General features: G+C 41.3%; 1 protein-coding gene across 1 annotated transcript in view; it reads right to left on the bottom strand.

Moving 5' to 3' along the window:
• Positions 1-20,171, bottom strand: part of nav3 (neuron navigator 3) — a 375,602-nt gene that overhangs the window by 345,415 nt on the left and 10,016 nt on the right. The window contains exon 2 of the mRNA XM_046072613.1: positions 13,105-13,194. The gene's annotated coding sequence lies outside the window, so the exon portion shown is untranslated. The remainder of the gene's footprint in view (positions 1-13,104; positions 13,195-20,171) is intronic.

Raw genomic sequence — 20,171 nt, 5'->3', positions numbered from 1 at the left:
GGCTCAATTTCGCTCAGTTTAAAACGCCACCACGCCAAAGTGGTGTTGAGGGGAGAGCCTCGTACTGTTAAATAAAACAGATTGTCAGGCTAAACAACCAGGGCCAATATCACATTTCGACGCATACGCCCCAATTCCCAGACGGGTGGCTGGTGGATAGGATTGGTGGGGAGAGGGGGAGCTGCGTACACACACACACACACACACACACACACACACACTCAAGCCATTTATTTATGCAGATATGCACGCTTCCCGTGCTCTGTATTCTGAACATGCTAAACACACACACAGACACACACACAGTGAATGAAAACAAACATACATGCAAACACATGCGCAAAACAAATGTACACACACACACATTCCCCCTCCCCCAGCGGTGCACCGTGCTACTATTGAGCCTCGGGAGCCTCACTAAATCACACTGAGGCCCCAGCAGAAATGGGGGATAACAGCACAGCAGTGTTACAACCATTGATTGCTGAATCCTTTCCTTTTCACAACAGGGTGGGGAGGATTTGGGGGAGAGAGATCTTGCCAGGGACTGGAGAGTGTGAGTGTGTGTGGAGGGGGGTTGCTTCACACACAGGCAACGGTTGGGTAAAATATGTTATTGTGGCAATCAAATCACGCTAACATAGTCAGGGATGTTTTCAACGGCCAGCGGCATCAATGAAGGGACAAAAATTACTAAGGTGAAGTAATCACACAGACATATTCTGGATGGTTCTAGTGCAACATCAATATTTCCAGGCTTCACGTGGCTCGTGAATAAAGCCACCGTGTCTGTGTGTGTCATCAGTTACCCAAAAGAGCACAGGTCCCCCACAGTCCATGCGCCGCTGGATCTCACGCAGTGTGCATCTCGTATACAAGCAACCATTAGAAGCAGCAGCTATGCTTCCATTTGGTAAATCCATCACAAGATCTGGAGCCATGAAGAAAACAGCAGGAAGTTATTAATAGAGGCCAAACTGCCTGGAAATGTTGATCACTACATGTAGGCTGTTACCAACATTGTGAAAGTGAAATGTAAGGAATATGGATGTATTCACCTGCTACAGCATATGTCAGTAATATTTTTAAAACTTTGACCCACTGGTAGTTCTAAAGGAAAGTCAGGGAATCACCAAAGTCAGGGAACATTAACCATTGTTTAGGAACCACGAAATTCAAAATTTCATGGCAATCCATCTTATGGTTCTTGAAATATTTCAGTTTGGTCCAAAGTGGTGGACTGGTCTGCCAACAAGGTTTTCAGGCCCAGAGGAGGGGAACACAACAGGGACTGCCAATGGGGAGCGGTTCTGAAATGAGCACTAGAAACACCAGAACCTCCCAAGGGGGCAATAGAACCAAGCTCGGCTCGGAAGCCTCCCAGTGAACACGGCCGGTCCTGAACACTGGGTAACCTGACAACGCCAGAGGTCAGTTTGACAACAGGGAATACAGTACCAAGCTGATTTACAGCAGCTTTGAACAGAACTCTGACAGAAAGGTAAAGATGGAGAAAATATGAGGGCCCAATACATGACATTGTCCGCAATGGGCGAAGATGGACCACAATTATAACCTTGAATGGAGACTCTACGATTAGAAAAAAAACAACAAAAGTGAGCCTTTTGACTCAACAAATATTCTGACATCAAAACTCAGATGGATGCCATTTGCCACAAGAAGGCCGTCACGCAAGAATTAGACAATCTTCACAATAAGCTCAGACTACATGATGCTTTAGGCAGTGAGTATAATTACATAAGGCTTAAGGACAACAAATTACATTGCAGTGGATAGTAGACTGAAGTATTACTCCTGTAAGGTTATGGATTATTCATGTTCAGATCAAAGACTACTTTAACAATAACAGCTTGATCACCAAATATCAATGTGTGTAAGACAGGGTTACTTAACTTGTACAGCACTTATACAAATGTCTGATGATTGGTTCAAGCTCCAGTTGGCAACAATTGAACACGCAATGCAAATCCTTCCGCGTTTTTTCTCTGCTGCTCGTATCACTCTGCTAAGCCCCTCCCACCAAACCCACAAGTTCATATAGTAGCAGAATGAGCCGGTTGGCCTTGTAAAACCTCATCTCTTATAGGGCCTGCTCTCCGCGGTGAGAGCTTCGCCAAGACCCCAGCCCCTCTCGCCACGACTCATCTTTTCTTAAAGATGTCTCCAGTGTTTAGCAGCCCCGGGGATTAGGGCCACAGGCTTCAGATGGAGCTGCAACGCCTTCTAACAGCAGGATCAAGCTAGTACACCACACACACCACTGTCCCCCCTCAAAAGTTAATCCCCACTTTTTGTCATCATGCCTCTTTCCCCTTTGTCAATACGAGCGACATGGCATCAAACATAATGAACCCAAAGCTCTGTATAGAGCCCGGACATGTTTGCACACATATTTTGTACTATATACTGTTGTTGGCAAAGGAGGTATGGGTTGTTCTTTCCCTGCAGTAGGTTGTTTCCCAGCCATTGTGTTTGCAAAGCTCCTCCTGAAGCCGCGAGCTGAAGATATTGAGCTTGACCGAGTGAGAACATGCATGAGGAGGGGCGCTGCGCAGCATGCGCACGAGCAGCATGCGCACGAGCAGCATGCGTTAGAGACGGCTCCTAGCTCTGATTGGTTTTTTGATTCGGTTGCAGTGGATTCTTTCAAATGGCAGAAGGAGCAGAAGTTGTAGTTTGTTTGTTTTTTTAGTTTTTCACGGATTAGCTGTGTCATATAATACTGTCAGGATATAGTGACAGTTTCAGCTAATGTGCCAAAAAGTTATTTTTATAAAACCTTTAAAGGTTCAGTACCTTGCAATCAACTTTCCAGTCTACCACTGCCCCCTAACCTTTCAAAGAGCGTAGGACAGCTATGGTGGCTGACAAAAGGTGTCATCTTCTGAGACAGCAAAGTAGCCAGTCAAGAAAGGAGGTTTCTTTAGGTTAAGAAATTATATTTACTTAATTATTCAGTGAAACCATATGTTATTGTGACTTGGCCGCTGACAGACATTAAAATGTAAGCCAAGACTGTGAAACACTGTCACTGTTTCTGCACCACAGCATTATAAACAACATAATAGATAAAGTTTAGACAAACATTGATAAGGGAGACACATTAATTCTCTCTGTGATTATGGACCCTCGTCAAAACTGCCTGCCAGCAATAATACCTGGCCCACAGCCAGATTATGGTGCTTTGATAGCGGCAAAAAATATAAATAAATAAATACTTCTCACATAATCACTTCCTCTTTGGTGGTTTTGCCTATAAAATAAAAGTGCAAGAAGCTTGTTTACTGTAATGCTGAAATTGGAGTTGAACTGACATTAAGAGTCTGCTGCCTGCTTGACACACCTCTGAAAGTGCCATCAGAAAACGTGATTACCCTAAATGTCCCCTGCCTGGAGATACTGGGGAAATGCAAAAGTGTCCATAGGTTAATGGGTGCAGATCAAACACCACAACATAAAGTTACAACACTGCAGCACATGCTGTAATGTAAGCATGAGAAACGCTGCAGAATCCATTTGTTGAAGAGAGAGAAAGAAAAAGTTGCCCCAAGGTGGGCTCAAACCTGCATTTTACCAACTGAGCTAACCTAACACCATGATGATCACAGTCAATATTATCTTATATTCTTACCCACCATCTAATGGCTAAAAATATTGCTCTGACGCAAAACTTATTTACCAACCCCTGCTGTATATTATTACTACTACTTCTTCTTTGAACGTATCTATTCAACATAATGATGAGTGTCTACACTGCCTGAATTCTACCAGAAGTAGAACAAGAAGAACGTAGACACGAAACACGCTCTGTAGCGCTGTTTGTCCGTTTGACCTGCGGTTATGTAGATATAAATGTCTCATTCTAAGATAATAAAAACATTCAAAACAATGATTTATTGTGTAAGGTCTTTATACACCAAAGAAAACACAGTTATGGATTTTATATTGCATTTCTGTCAATAAATCCTAAATATTACACACTGGACCTTTATGGTACATTCAAGACTAGACTCAAATATAGTGGGAGTGGTTGCATAAGTGCTGCATTTACTGACCATGATATTTTAATTGAAAAGATTAAATGTTATGGTAGTCTATCAAACTGTAGTAGTTTATTATGTGGTATACCTCACAGAAGTTGTCTGGGACCACTTGTGTTTTTAATTTCTGTGAAAAATGCAGGTATAACCATGTACGTTGATGATTCCACTGTTTATGATATAGCAACCAAATGCCTTGAATTAAATCAAGTTTTGTTTAGCGAATATAATAATATGATTGGATTAAAACAAATAAATTAGCCATGAATATATTCAAAACTAAAGGAACTGTCTTTGGGTTACAACACAAACTAGTTTCTAAGCCATCAGGGATTTTGGGACCATTTAAATAAACAAATCACCATCATCCCCGACATCCTCAGCACCAAACTCACCCAGCTCACTGTGCCAGCCTCCACCTGTCAGTGGATCACAGACTTCCTGACTGACAGGAGTCAGCAGGTGAGGCTAGGAAACATCACATCCAGCACCCGGACTATTAGCACCGGCGCCCCCCAGGGGTGTGTGCTCTCCCCCCTGCTATTCTCCCTCTACACCAACGACTGCACCTCAGGGGACCCATCTGTCAAACTCCTGAAGTTCGCTCACGACACAACGGTGATGAGTCGGCCTCCAGACGGGAGGTTGATCAGCTGGCTCTCTGGTGCGGTCAGAACAACCTGGAGCTTAACACGCTTAAATCTGTGGAGATGACCGTGGACTTCAAGAGGAGCCCCCCCATCACCAAACTCAACAGCCCTGTGTCTGCTGTGGAATCCTTCAGGTTTTTGGGATCCACTATATCCCAGGACCTGAAGTGGGAGCCCAACAATGACAATATCATCAAGAAGGCCCAGCAGAGGACGTACTTCCTGCGTCAGCTTAGGAAGCTCAACCTGCCTAAGGAGCTGCTGATCCAGTTCTACACAGCCATCATCCAGTCTGTCCTCTGCACCTCCATCAATGTCTGGTTTGGATCTGCCACCAAAAAGGACAGGATCAGACTACAACGGATAGTCAGGACTGCAGAAAAGATCATCGGTGCCAACCTGCCCTCCATTCAGGACTTATACATTTCCAGAGTCAGGAAACGGGCAGGAAACATCCCTGCAGATCCATCTCACCCCGGACACAACCTGTTCCAGCTCCTCCCCTCTGGTAGGCACTACAGAGCACTGTACACCAAAACCAACAGACTCGAGAACAGTTTATTCCCACAAGCCATCACTCTGATGAACAGCTGATTTCTGACTCAGTGTCAGGAACAATTCCTGTACAATAACTCAGTAACTCTGTCTCTAATCAGCACCTGTTTACCGGTTACCACTTATTATTTATTTATTCACCATTCTCTATTTCAGTGCTGTTCATACTATGTCATATTGTATATACTGTATACCAATACACCTACCTCAGGTCATAAGGTCATAGGTCTTATTTATTTTTTCCAGCATCCTTTGCACTATGTTCCATCACACTGTGTACATGTATGCATGTATGCATGTATGTGTATGTGTACCTGTATATCATATCCACATTCAACATGTACATAATGAGAATAGTTTACTCTTGCATCCTTTGCACTCTGATCACTGCACTATTTGTCAATATGTCTATATTGTTTTGTTCATAGTGTGTATATTAGTGTTGTCTATTCTGTAGTTTGTGTCTGATTTTATTTTATTTTATTATTGTATAAGAAAGCACATCGTGAGCAATGTACAATCCTGAGTCAAATTCCTCGTATGTGTCCATATACCTGGCAATAAAACTGATTCCGATTCATTCATAGTATTGTAGCATGCTGAAGTTAGCATTTAGCTCAAATCAATTCAATCCATAAGCACAGCTTCACAAAGCTGCTAGCATGGCTGTAGACTCTTAGTCAAAGTCAAGTACAGGCAGTCAAAGTATGAGAAGATGATGATTACTCTGAATCAATGTAGTACTATTTCATTGATGTGTTTACACAGATCGTATTGACCCAATTTCCTTAATAACCACAATTTAACTGCTTGGTTCATCTCTGCTGCCGTCTCGCAAACGATGGATGAATATCCGCTGTTGTACTACCAGACTACAAAGCAGCTTCTTTCCACAGGCTGTGTGACTGTCTGACTCCTCCTTATCCTCTTCACTCCACCATAAATAAAAGACATGGAACTTCTTGTTATTCTGGTTTTGCAGATTTTATTCTATTCTAATTTTAAATATTTGTATATACAGTATATTCTCTGTGTATATATAGTGTGAATGGGGCCGCAACTTTCAGTTAATTGTGCAGCCTTGTGTTATAGAGTGACAAATAAATGTACCATCAACCTAAAATATGTGTCTGACGCATTAGAATAACAGGTGTAACAAGCCAACAGTAGTTTAGCACAATTGGGGAACCAGACCTGATGTAGGACTACAGCAAATTTTTACACCAACTTTTGTTTTTGTTAAAAATATTCCAATGATATGAATAAAAGTTCAACTTTGAGATACTCCTTAAATTGATATGAGGCAGCCAGATAATTTCTCTAGTGACGAGCCACCTCTTTGTCTCTGGTATGGTTGAACTACAACACACACAGTCACACACTCTACTCTTGGTTTTGGAGTTATAGGAGAAAACAATGTTCAGCACTGGTTAAAAATGAATAGCCTTTGAAAGTTACCTAATTATTATCCACAGCGGTATTTGTACTAAGACAAGGGTGGAGGGGAACAAATGTTTGATAAGAGGTGCGATTGCATCAGAGGTTTGCAAATCTGGATGTTTATGGGGAACCAGATTCCAAATGAAACTGGCTGCTACCTTTTTTCCCCTGACGAAAACGAGACGAAGACGAGACGCCGGCAATGTCCTTAAACGCTGACTGTGACAATATTAACATGCAATAAACGAAAAATGAAGAGACTAAAATGTAATTCATAAAATAAAAACGTAAAAAAAAACCTCTTTCTTTTTGTCAGTATAATGTGGAGACAAAATATTACAGGCCATATTTTCTCCCTCTAAATTTTCACTTGAACAGTGTTCATTCAGCGGTGTTTTTTTCTTCCTGTGCTTTGAATGCTGGTCAACCGCGGCAACGCATGGGCCGCGAGGAAAACGTTACTGTACTGTGGAGGATGCAAACTCTGAAGCGGCATATCAAGACTAACCACCGGGAATTGAGGTAAGTTAATGTCTCCTTTGCAATAAAAATGAGAATAAAGCAACATAAAAATTTTACAAAAAAATGTATCTATATGTGAGAGGAGTGAAATAAAGATTAAAATGATAAATATCTCTATTTTGGTTAGAGCAGATTGACCATAATGCTAATCAAAATTATACTAATGAGTTAGAAAAGACTAAAATGGTTAATGACAAAAACTAGAACTTTTGATTTTCTTATGACTAAAATCATACTAAAATACCCAGACTTTTAGTCAATTAAAACTTGATTAAAAAAAATAAAAGTATACAGTGGACTAAATATGACAAAAACTAAAAAGGACATTTGACACAGGACTAAGACTACATTTTAACAAGGCTGACAAAATCAACAGTACTTATAGACCACACTGGATGTGGGTTTGAGATGTTTATTTTAAATTTTTTAAATGGAAATTGACAGAAAGGTAAGGAATTCTTTCTTATCCCCGAGGGGTAAATAATTGTGCAGCCAGCAGAAGCAAATTAATCACAACAGTAAAACAATGATACACATTCACTTCACAGAAGCAGTAACAGTAACAGGTAGGCTACTCAACCATAATGATATAAAATAAATCTGGTGCAATAAATACTACAGTGTCTGAAGTAGTAATGCATACCACGTAAAATCACATTTAATTGTTTAAGAAACAAATGGCAGCAGGCACAACAGAATGCTTAAATCAGTTAGATCAATTGCTAGCAGTTGATGATTGAAAATGGCGTTGCTGCATTGAGCCGTTTCCTGTTCATTATCAGATATTCTTCCAGAGACTTTTGGTGTGCGACAGCCCCACTCATTGAAGGATGTCTGTAAACATTCTGATAAGATGACTGTAATAAATAATTTAACAATACATTTGAAAGTAATTTAAATTAGATTTTTAAAATCTTCACACTTAAAATTCAATGTCAGACTTGAAACGAAGGCTGGCTTGCTAACTTGTTTTACAATCATATTTAAATATTTGAAAGATTTTCCATTCATTATATTTGAATCACAACGACGCTTTGTAAAAACTAAAAGGAGGTGAAAGGATACAGAAATGCAGCATGTAGATTAACAGGGTTTACTGCATTTGCCCCTGTGCTGTTGAGGGTTTTGCAAATTTTTCCAGGGACGGTTGTGTTATGTGCTTCTTCACTGATTAACTTCTCACAGTAAGTAAATAAGCTAGCAAGGCCAACTGTATCATTAAAAACACACTTACTCTTGCCACCAGTAACGCAGGTGTTTAAAAACCTACCAGAACTGAAATCTTAAATATCGTCTATATAGAAACACTACTTCAGTCCCTGACCAATCTAGTGCACAAGACTACAGAAACTACAGAATGCCCTCTGGTGTCTCACACCCAGAATCCTGTGTGGAGGGCGGGGTGAGGTGTGGTGACGGTGGAGAAGCAGGAGAGGACCCAGTATTCCATTAGCCAGTCTGTGATGTACTGCTCCACACACACACACACACACACACACACACACACACACACACACACACACAGATGGGAGAACAGTTTCCCTGTCTCCTCCCGACACCCTCCCCCATCCCACTGCCTCTCCTCTTCATCCTCCTCCTCCTCCTTCACACACCTCACACCCTCCGTCAGTCACCATCCATCACACAAGACCTCCACAGATGGGCCTACGAATAACATGCGTGCACACACACAGTCACCATACTCACTCCCACCGCCACAAACACACACAGGCATCGTCACCAACACACATACACACACACAAAAGCTCTAGACTCTCACTCCTACAGACACTCACAGGGTTGGCCAGACATACACACACTCACAACAGCTCTCAACAACCTCTCTCCTTCTCGCTCATACACACACACACACACACTCCACCCCACAAACTCTTTCATCTGTGGCTCTCAGAAGCCAAAAACCTCCATGGCAGAGGGGAAAACCAATTAGGGCACAATTAGTGCCATCAGATCTACCTGAGAGATGGCGCCTCACGCTCATGCTGACAAAACAAAGCGACATATGGGATTGGGCGGCGGTGGTGTGGGGGAGTAAAACCACTGCTCGCTCACTTCCCGCAGTCTTTAAAGTCCCACATTTCTGATCAATGAGGAAAAAGAGCAGCACTAATGAGCCTCACTCCTTTACAAGAAACACCTGTACAACGCGCTGGATAAGTCTAATTAAAGAAAAGAGGAGGAAAGGTCGAAACAGAAAACTGTGAAAAGTTGTGTATAAAGGAAATACATCAAGCACGTGGTTTCTTTCCATGCTAATCAACAAGTTAGTTCCGAGAGAAAGAGGCAGTGACAGGAATCAAAAGCATGGCTCACCTTTACATTTCCAGCCATGCACTAGTTTAAAGAAAGATTCCACTCAAAATGATATTCCAATCCAGACTCAGCTCTTAATGTTGTGAATGAGACCCATCCAGCACTCTGTACATCACATATCCAAACCCGCCTGCAGCCAGGAGAAAAAAAATCCTCCCTGGGAATCCAACTGTTGTCCACCTTATTAACCCTTTAGTCCTGGATGCTAACTCTTTCCTCCTGTAGCCTGAAAAAATCCTCCTGCAGTGCCTGCATGAGAGAGAGGATGTGTAGTAGTAGTAGTAGTAGTAGTAGTAGTAGTAGAATGAGGTGGGATGGATGGAGGGTGTAGGAGGGGAGGGGTGCTGGCGGCTCACATCATGACAGAAGGCGTAATCTGCGCATCGGCGTGCTCTCAGCGAGGGAATTGAGCCACCAGAGAAGAAGAAGATGATAACGAGGAAGAAAAGGAGGAGGAGGAGAGAGGCATGAAGGCAGGCAGTGGTGAATGAGAGGAGGATGCAAGCTCCCACCCCTCACACTGCTGAGTCTCTCTCTCCCCCTCTCCAACACACACATGAACACACTCCTACCCCCCGCCCTGCTACAGATTGCATTGCACTGATGAAATTTTAATGGTTCTTTTAGGAAGAATAATGAACATGCTAGTCCCTGGAGTTGTGTGTAGGTGGGGTGGGGTGGAGGTGGGGGGGTCTACACTACACACACCTACAGAGGCATGCAACAAACATACACAGCATACAAGTCTGTTTCATTTTCTCTCTTTTACAAACGTTCACCAGCGCATACTCCCACTCAAACACACCGCAATCCTGCACAGATTCACTTACACAAACACTCTTACACACCCTTTTCTTCATTTGCACACCACATACAGAAACACACAGACATCTACACATGCCATGCAGGCTTATGCTCAACATCATACTGCTGCTGACAGACACACACACACACACACACATAAGCACACTCACTCCCGTCGCACAGGGAAGATCGGGTGGGGGAGTTAGCGCAGAGATCCAACCCATCCTCAAAATGCTCCTCTTGGTGCACACTCTCATTCACACACAAGCAGCAGCAGCGCACACAGGCACACATAAGCACACACCCCAATGAAGTGGAACAAAGAGCGCAGAGGCAGCATGTGGAGGCACCAGTAGGAACACCATGATGGGAGGAGAGGAGTGAAGTGTGCCAGAAAACACACTAAGTACCTTCAGTCAACTGCAGTATAGTAGAGTGTAGTAGAGCAGGGTTAAAGAAATAATAAAACCAATCGAAGACAAAATAGAAAACGATTTAATTGTAATGTATGCATCACTAACTACAACTAAGCACACATTTATACTTAAGAGGCATTATAAGTCATTTAAAGTGAAAATCTAAATTCAATAAGGCAAACAAAAAGAGTTCCACATTCACCTCCCGTCAACTTCATTCTAAATGCCCAGTTAGTTATCAATATAAATATGGAAACACACAGCCATAAACTGAGATAAAATTATCAAAACTGTTTAATTACGTTGACAACCTTGAATTCTTTGTGTTCTGCTTTAACCATTTTTACCAATGTTACTAATGTTGTGAACAAATTTTAACCTGCTGATTATTTTCTCAATTAATCAATTCATTGTTTACTCTGTACAAGGTCAGACAATAGAGAAAAATGTCCAATACAAATATTCAGTTAATAATTACATAAAACAAAGAAAGTAGCAAAGTCTAGATAAAATTAAACCAGAGTCTAGTTTGAGTTTTTGCGGATTTATCAATTTTTAATATAGCTGCAGATACATTTTCAGTTCAATCTACTACTGAATTAGTCAACTAACCGTCTCAGCTTGAATTGCAAGTAACATTGAGATTCCGATCTTGTATGTACTGAAAAATATATAAAGAAATGTTTTCTACTGCATGTTACCTTCTGGTAGCATGCTTTAACTTGGCTTTGCGTACCAGCTAACGTTATTTTGTCCCCAGAGCATCCTTAAACCCTCAACCTAAAACGGAGCTTGCACCATTGTTTGTTTAAAATACAGAATTCCAACTCTCTGTAAGTCACCTAAGAAAGTTGGTACCAGAGTCGAGCTGGTAAGCACGACTGACAGGGGTGACTGTCATGCCCTAAATTGAGCCTCTTAGGCATTTACATTCCGCCTCCTATGTTAGTAGTGGGAGACTGGTGATGTTGTCCCAGCTCAGGATTAAACCCCACCTGACAGGTGCATTTAAGGGCAAAAATGTCCCTAAACCCTTCACCAGCGTCAACTTGGTGGATTTGCAAGGCTGCTCATTTGTTATTGACATGTTAGAATGTATTATGATTTTTATCTGAATAAATATAGTACTATAAAATCCAAAAACATTCTCAACAACACTAAATATCCATGACTAAATAAGCAACAATCGTAGTATTGAAATAGATTCTTAGATATTTTTAACAACACTCATATATTCAGCAAATGCTTCTTCAGGACAATGTGGTTGTGCTTTCATCAGATTTGATTGACAGTAGACATAAACAACCCATCAAATATCAAATGTTGATATCTATATTGTGTTTGGTGTGCGGACGTATGTGAGTGTACATAAAAACACAATTACAGAAATCTATCAACTTTGGCATGTTTGAACAGAAAATGTTGTGTTCATATAGGACCACATAGCTCAGAAGCAGACTGTGAGAATATCGTTTTCAGGGCTTTTAAAATTAAACCTCTATTCCAACGATCCAGCTGTCACTTTTTCCATCTCTCTCCATAAACTAAAAAGGTACCACAATCCATATAGCAGCCAGAATAATGACTGGAACAGCCATAAATTGAGCTTTTCAGGTGCCATTTTCTCTCAGGTGTGTTAGGAGTGACAGACAGGTGAGACTATGCATGAAAGGTGCAATTCATGGCAAAAAAGTCTAAATTCTTGACCAGTGTTGACAATGCATGTATAAAGGTTTGCAATCCTGTTTATATTAATACATTAGTAATATGTTCATCTCTTAGGTGTAGTAAAATAAAACACTCTACCATGACGGCAGCTGTTCTCTGTAATCTACAGCTAAAAATGCTGATTAGCGTATTGGGTGGCAACTGTTGTGGTTGACAAAAATAATAAATTCTGTTCAAAAAAGAGCCAGCAAAGTGAAGGCAGCATACTATATTTACATTTCCTTGCATCATAATCAACCATTAAGCCAACAGTTTGACAATTAGCTTGCTGGCATGTCATTCAATATAATACGAGGAGTTTTGACTGCAACCACTTTGAAAAAAAAACACATCACACCAGTTAGATCAGGAATCAGGAGGGGGGGGGGGGGGGGGGGGGGGGGGGGGGGGGGGGGGGTCTTGAGTGATATATAGATGATACAGATTTCAAAGCCAAGAAGAACAAGGTCACACCTCAAATCTGAATCTCATCAGCCGAACAGACATGTTCCTGTGATCTTCTGGCATTAAGCAGGACAGAGAGTCAAGAGTCAGGTCACAGATTCACGTCAAGCAAGGAGGATAGATAAATGAGTGAAAAGGGGTTGAACTTACATCAAACCAGGATTCCTCTGGCTCCTTCACTGTTCCTCCGCTGACCACATATCAGTGTTCATTACTACAGCCAGCAGTGCTAAAAAGATCCTGAAAAGCGGGAAGACAAAAAGAGATCTGTTACACATTAACCTGGGTAGAAGCTCGAAAACACAAATGTGATAATCATCTCAGTTTAGTCACGCTTGAGTTTTTCCTTGAGGATAGAAAAAAAACAAAACAGCGTGGCTACCAGGGGACAGTTGCTTAAATTTCTCATAAATGGACGGATTACACTGCAGATCCTGGAAGTGATTTGTTCAGCCATATCCACTTTTATGCCAATAGTTACCTCCTGCTGCTCACAGCGGTCCCTCAAAAAATCCCACCGGGATTGTAACATGGTGTGACCGAAAGTCTACCCGTTGCAGGAAGACATTAAAACAACTTTGAGCACACAAACAGTTCTCCTTAAAGTTTCCCCCATTTGAAAAAAAACCCCAATAAACTCTGAGTCAACTCTTTGGCTGTGGAAATTGTACTCATCCCTCATATTCCCCACCAAGGCGCAACGTCCTACCTCTGTACCGTTCCCAAAAATCAGTTACCTGTGGGGATTATTTGCCTCTATCCCCCAAAAACAGTGGTGAGAAAGGAGAATCATAATTTATATCTCTGGTTCTAAGGCCACTTTCATTCCTCTCCAATTCCCAAGAGGCCACGGCAAAGTTTACACACAATGTCAGGGAGACAAACTGTTCAGAATGTGCCTCTTGGTCTCACAGACACACAGAGCCAAGTTTTTTGTTTTTTTTTTAAATTATTGAAACAACCCCGCACTTGAGAATCAGGGCAAAAACAAGCCAGTCGAGTATTTAAGGAAGCTGTTTGAGGTCTGTCAATAATGATGGGAATACCAGGGAGAGAATGCTAGAAAAGGCACTAAAGAGCCAAGCAGGGGTTTGATGGGAACAGCCATGATGTGTGACTTCCATGTGCGTCCTCTATACAAAAACAACGGCTTACAAGGTTAAAGCAGCCTAGAGACCAAATATGCCTCACTGGGAGATTTTCATTCAAAGATTTACCATATTTGAAAAAGAAACATCTACTGTTGAAAATGCTTCTGTATATAGCTCGATATTCAAAACAACATGATGCATTGAGTGTTGTAGGTAATTTAAGCAGAGATTTGATGGGAACGTTCATGATGTACTGTCTGACATGCAAGCACTGGCGTCCCTCCTGGGATGCAAAAACAAAAACAGCTTGAAAAGGTTAGGGCTGTCTGGAGAGAAAGAGTGTCACATTCGGGTAAGGGAACGATCATAAACAACAGGTAATACTTGGTGGATGCTCTGCTTAGATGTCAAAAAACTGCTGAATTCAATCATGTTGTCACACAATCTAATCAATGAGACAGTAAAATGTGTGGAAATGATCATGCAAATTAATAATTTGCATAATGTCTTGCATTAAATAAAACACAGAGAGAAATCAAACTAAATGTTCCCAGTGATTAACTCTCTCATGAAGGTTACTTTCATGGCATACCAAAATGAATAACTGTATAGAAGTTAGGGAAAGCTAATGGTATGCTTTGGAAATGGTTCGCCAGTAAAGTTATAGCTCAATGAGCTCTGAAAAGCAAAACCACAGGTATGGTTCTTCAAAAAAGTACATTTCAACTGTTGACAGGCAATCCCTCACACCAGAAAACACCCCTGACGGACAGTGTTTGATTGGTGGAAAAAAAGAGCCAAATCCAATTAACAGGTTTTTGCTGGAAGTGGCCTTTTCTTTCATTATCGCCATTGGCCGTCCCCTGGCTACCTGGTTTAGTGGCCATGACGGTAGACATTTGAAGAGACGCCAAATTGAAATCTGTAACGGATGAGCTGCAGAGTGTGTTCAAAGATAACGGTTTCAACGGCTAAGAGAAATATGTGGGGTCCTTACTGCTGGGAGATTAATGACATTAGTGGCAGAGCTCTCGGCCTGGTTCTCTCTCTCGATGCCCAGGTGCAGTTTGGTTTTATACTACTACGTTTATGAGGGATCGTAATGGGTGGGTGCAGCTCAAAACAAACTGGAGGCCAATTAAATGTAAGGGCTTCCTGGGCAATCCGCCAATAGGAGGGCCAACAACTCGTTTTATACACAGCTCTCAGAGAATGAACACTGGATATACTTTCTTGAATGCAAACTGAAGGCTAATGACTTGTTTTAATTCTAAATATTTTTATTTATTTGCAATTGAGTTGAGGGATGTGAATAGGACACACTGGTATATACTGGTATATGTTATTTGATTTTGCATCATTGATATGTATCATAATCTCTTTATGGATAAAGATTAAATACTGAAATAATTATATAAAAATCTAAATACATGCTAATTGATTTGCAGAATTACTCAGAATGGCTTAATACACTTTCAAGATGTTAAAGGGATGGTTTGCACAGTATAAAAAAACCCATGATGGCATATTTAATTCATCATTTCATGGTATACAGCAACATGTTGCCCAACCCTAATTTGCAAATTGATTAAAAATAAGATGTCAAAAAACTAAAATCCCATGTTCCAATGTCCCATTCCACAATTTTTTTTATAACAATGATTTAAATGACACTGTGAAATGTAACAGAACTCACTAAATAAAGTGAAGAACCCACAAAGAATTGTCACCCAACTCTGCTATGCTAATGAGCTTTTTAGCCTCTTTAATGCCAACTGTTTACAGCATGTTTATTATATAGTTTGTTTACTGCTCTCATCAACCTTGTTTCCAGCTGGCTGCTGTTTAACAAGAGGCCCTAGCCATTTTAGCCTCTGTGAGGCCCTGAGAAGCAATGCTTTTCGCTTAATGCTTTCCGCTTAACGATATGGCCAAGCGGTATGGTATATCTCACAATACATTAATCTCTATTCATTTTCAGTAAAGATGTTTTTAAAAACACCCATACTGTACCATACTTAATCACATTTCACTAGCAAGGACCATGCCACAACAAGTGTGATTTGGAGGTACATGCAAATATGGAATGCATGGATTGTGGAGGATGGACTGATGCGTGTAGAGGGGAAGGGTTATGGTGGAAGAAGGATGTCGTCTGGCTGGTCTGAGAGGGTGTACAGAAGACCGGGCAGAGAGACTTGCATCGAGCAATCTGAACAAGTGGGGCAGGCTTAGCGGAGCGGTATATGTAGCCTTGACGTGGCGTGGCCCTGCTCCCGAACCTAAGTTAACAAATTAACTTCATTTGTTTATTTTATTTGGAACTTCCATACGAACAAAAACTCCTCTAGCTCTGTATTTACTATTTCACTCTACTCCTCAGTGTTTTCGTGTCACTCTCTTCTGTAAGAACTTGGTAAGCAGTCCTGCTGCCCAAATCACGTTACCTTGCAAGATAGCTAGATTGGCGAGATTGCACGAGAATCACAATATCACTTGGGAATCCAGCCCTCATTTGCTACATAGTCTGCCCCAAATATAGCAGAGACATTAAGGCATAGCTCCAGTTGAAGCGGTATTGCCAAATCTCTACAGGTGGACACATTTCTACCGTCGCACGGTGTATACAGTCATACAGTCCAAACCTTGCTAATTAGCTCTAAACCCAGCTTACATCTGAGGTTGATGGGAATGTCAGTTTTACAGGTATTTGGTCAAAAACCAAATTACTGGAAATTTTTAAGCTGATGATGGCGCTAGATGCAATGTCAATAGATCACCAAAGTTACAAAGTAATAAGTCATCCTTTGGGGACCATGGATATTTCAATCCATTCAATAATTGTTGATATATTTCTGTCTGGACCAAATGCCTGCTGTATGTATAAATAGCCAATTGTTTGCTAACCTATATAAATATAATATTTACAGCCCCTCTGTTAAAAAAGGTACATAACATATAATGTACATTCCCCTATGTATCTTTATCCAGATGGTGTTGTGCTATGCTAGTGAAGCCAAGATGCCCCATATGGCCATGGCATAAAAGAGATACAAACATAACTTCAGGCCATTTAACGCAGCATTCTAGATGAACAGAGTACAGTATACTGCCTGGAAAATGACAGGTACTAGCATTGTCACAGCTTCCCATTACATTCCTCTCATCAGGTCAGAAAAGCAGCCGGGGATAGATTTCATCCTCCAACAATTGCCAGTCTAACGTCAGTATTATATTTCACAGATAAGACAGATGCCGTGCAAACATGAATGCATGTGCCCGTGTGTCTACTTGTGCCATTTAGTATTCACAAAATGATACACACACCTCAGGCCTGTCACAGGAATCTCCCTGGAGTATGGGAGATCTGAAACTAGAGCAACTTGAGAAATGATAATCCATCCATCTGTCCATTCAATTCAACATGAGAATACACCCATGATTTCATTCATAATGTGTTTATTCATTTGTGTTCTATGTGCTTTAACAATACTTGGTATACAATAATACTCTCAATAACTTAGGGTGCCCTTTCTTCATCAGATTCATAGTGACAGTGCAGAATGGCCTCTTGGGAGTTAGCATTGTAGAACAAGGGGCTACAGACAGAATCATTACCCACTGGTGTTGTCCATTCATCCTTTTTGAACGAGAACATGGCTGGAACATGACTAACCTCTGGCTAATTAACCACCCTTGATGCTTCACCCAGGCCCCAGCTGTTTCTGGACAAGCGTGAACATCCAGGAAAGCTTTCTGGGGGAAGTGAGGCTTTGAGTGAAGGCCTGTCTCCACATCCTGGATGGCTGAGCTGATCTGATCTCGTCTTTGCCATAAAGGGCTCTTCCACTTTTTAAATATATTTCATATTGCAATTTGTTTGTTAGCGCATCAGCTGCATATTTTTCTTTCATACTCTAAACTGTCTGGAACAAAATTGTCTCCAACATGGAAATTTATTTACCATTCTCTTACATTGGACTTTCCAGACCTATGCAGGATTCATCACTGCTCTGTTGGAATGATGAAGTCAGGGTGTAGAGAGGCAGAATGGCGCAATAGCCAAGCACATTAATAACCACATCATGTAGAGATAGCTTGCATGATGAAGGCCAGCCATCCTGATAATTGGCAGGCATGAGCAGCAAGCTAGGAGGAAGAGATTGACAACTGAGCTCGATCCACCCCAAAACCTTCCATCACCCCACCCCGTCTCCCTGTTGTATTGATACATCTCATTTTCTCTCGATCCATCTTGGTGACATTGGTGAATATACGCTCAGGTCGAGGTCAGTGGCGCATGATAGAATTAGCGTCATGGGAACGATGGATTACTCCTCTTACTAATGTTACTCTAGTGTTGGGGTGGAGGGTCGGTTTGCAGATTACTGATTCACATAAAGGTGCTGTATCAAATGAATCAAGAACGTTGACATGGTAAACCTAGAGCTATGTATAAATGTTTAGCCACTCCACGGCTTGGCTTTAGAGATGGCAGCATCAGTCTGTCGGTTGGTCCACCATTTTGGTCCACACAGAAGTATCTCAACAACCATTGGATGGATTCAAATTTTGTACAGACATTCATGGCCCCCAGACAATGAATTGCAATAACTTTGGTCATCTCTTTTCAGAATCAGATTTATTTGCCAGGTATACTGTATGTACATATACGAGGAATTTGACTCAGGTTTGTACATTGCTCACGATGTGCTTACTTATACAATAATACAATAACACAATAGCACAATCAGGTGAAAATTTTAATTTGTTCAATACTTTAAGACCAACTACATAGAAAATAAATGACAGTCGTATCAGCCTCAGCTGCACTTTGATTTAGTGTTAATTAACAACTGTTAGCAATACTGAAACACAAAAATGCCTGCTAAATATCAGTATGTTAGCATCGTCAGTGTGAGCATACTGACATTAGCAATTACAGTAGTACTGCTTCACAGAGCCGCTAGTGTGGCTATAGACTCTTTAATCTGAACAAAGACCGACTGATTCATACTGACCCAGTGTGTTTAGGCCCAAAACCCTAATGGTGGTCCAAAACTTTTCAATGGTAAATGGTCTGTACTTAAGCGCTTTTACACTAAATCACATTCACCCATTCACTCACATAGACTGACAGCAGAGGCTAAAGTGCCAACTCCACGGAACGCAAATTAGAGCTGCAGCTAATGATGATTTTAGTACTCAAAGCTTCTATAGATTATTTCATCGATTCATTGATGCATCTTTTAAGAAGTTAAGTACTTTTTCTTGGCAGCAGTGACGACCAACCCCCCCGCCTCCAGATAACGGGATCAGCTGTGTAAATTGATAGATCATAGAACTTTATCAATCCTTTCGGAAATTCATAGTGTAATACAGCAAACATCAGACCAACAACATCAACAGACGAACAACTAGACAACTGCTTTACCAACACAAACATCACCCGAGTGCTCTACAAGTTATACTAAGGTGCAGCTCCCCAACACCCAGTTAACTCATGACTGTGACGTTACAGGCGGAGAATAACAAATGCATGTGCACATTTTAGCTGAGGATTGCGGCTTATTTTGGCTAGCTTTCAACTCAATAATCAGTCATGATTTCAGTTAAATGCTAAAGTTGCTGTTACTGTTACCTTGTCTGTGGTCAACTGGTATTACACCGGGTGCTTTCTGATCAGATGCTGTCGTGCTGTTGCCGTAGGCGACACAAGTTTCGTTTTACAGTGGACGGACGGTAACATTACAGAGTTGTTGTTTTCTTTAGTTTGAAGTAATCCCATACTTTGGACACTTTCTTCTTGGTCCCTCGCTTTTTTTTTTCTCTCTCTTCCTCCACTTTGCAAACAGCGCCATTATAATCACGCCGTGTTCACAAAGGTAAGCGCGATGTGTAATAAATGTCAATGCGAAACATTGGGCTGTATAGTTATATGGATTAAACGAAGCCTCACTGATAAAGAATTTGCGTCAGTGCATTTTACTAATCGATTTTATCGATCAATCATTTCAGGCCTAATTCACATGTATTCACACACCGATGAAACAGCCGCAGGGTTCAGCATGTTGCCCAAGGATACTTCGACATGCAGGCTGTGGGGATTGAACCGCCGACCTTCTT

This window comes from Micropterus dolomieu, linkage group LG16 (assembly GCF_021292245.1).
Source record: "Micropterus dolomieu isolate WLL.071019.BEF.003 ecotype Adirondacks linkage group LG16, ASM2129224v1, whole genome shotgun sequence".
NCBI lineage: Eukaryota > Metazoa > Chordata > Actinopteri > Centrarchiformes > Centrarchidae > Micropterus > Micropterus dolomieu.
Note: the sequence above shows the minus strand (reverse complement) of the source record. Positions and strands in the feature narration are given on the sequence as shown.